This window comes from Penaeus monodon, chromosome 15, assembly GCF_015228065.2.
Source record: "Penaeus monodon isolate SGIC_2016 chromosome 15, NSTDA_Pmon_1, whole genome shotgun sequence".
In the NCBI taxonomy this organism is placed as follows: domain Eukaryota; kingdom Metazoa; phylum Arthropoda; class Malacostraca; order Decapoda; family Penaeidae; genus Penaeus; species Penaeus monodon.
Genome location: NC_051400.1, coordinates 3,707,545 through 3,707,863, shown reverse-complemented (window position 1 = coordinate 3,707,863; position 319 = coordinate 3,707,545).

Genomic DNA, 319 nt, shown 5'->3' with positions numbered 1-319 from the left:
AGCAAATTCTTCTTTACCCCTGATCTAAAGTCAACTTATTTCTACTGCACATATTAGATCTTTCATTGCAATGGACTAACAGAATTAACATCATTTGTGATTGCGTCCCATAATGATATCGTAACTTGTTTGTTGACTGTAGAGCCTTCGAATTTAGCCTGTAATACTTTTTTTCTTTTCATGGCATGTTTTAAGAAATCAAAGAGTTCTTTATCCTAAAAATTCATCCTTTCTCTGAACAGATGGCGAGCGGATCTGACAGTCGTATCGTCTATGGAAGCCTAAAGGCAGGTTAAGTAAATCCGGTCCCTGGACACTA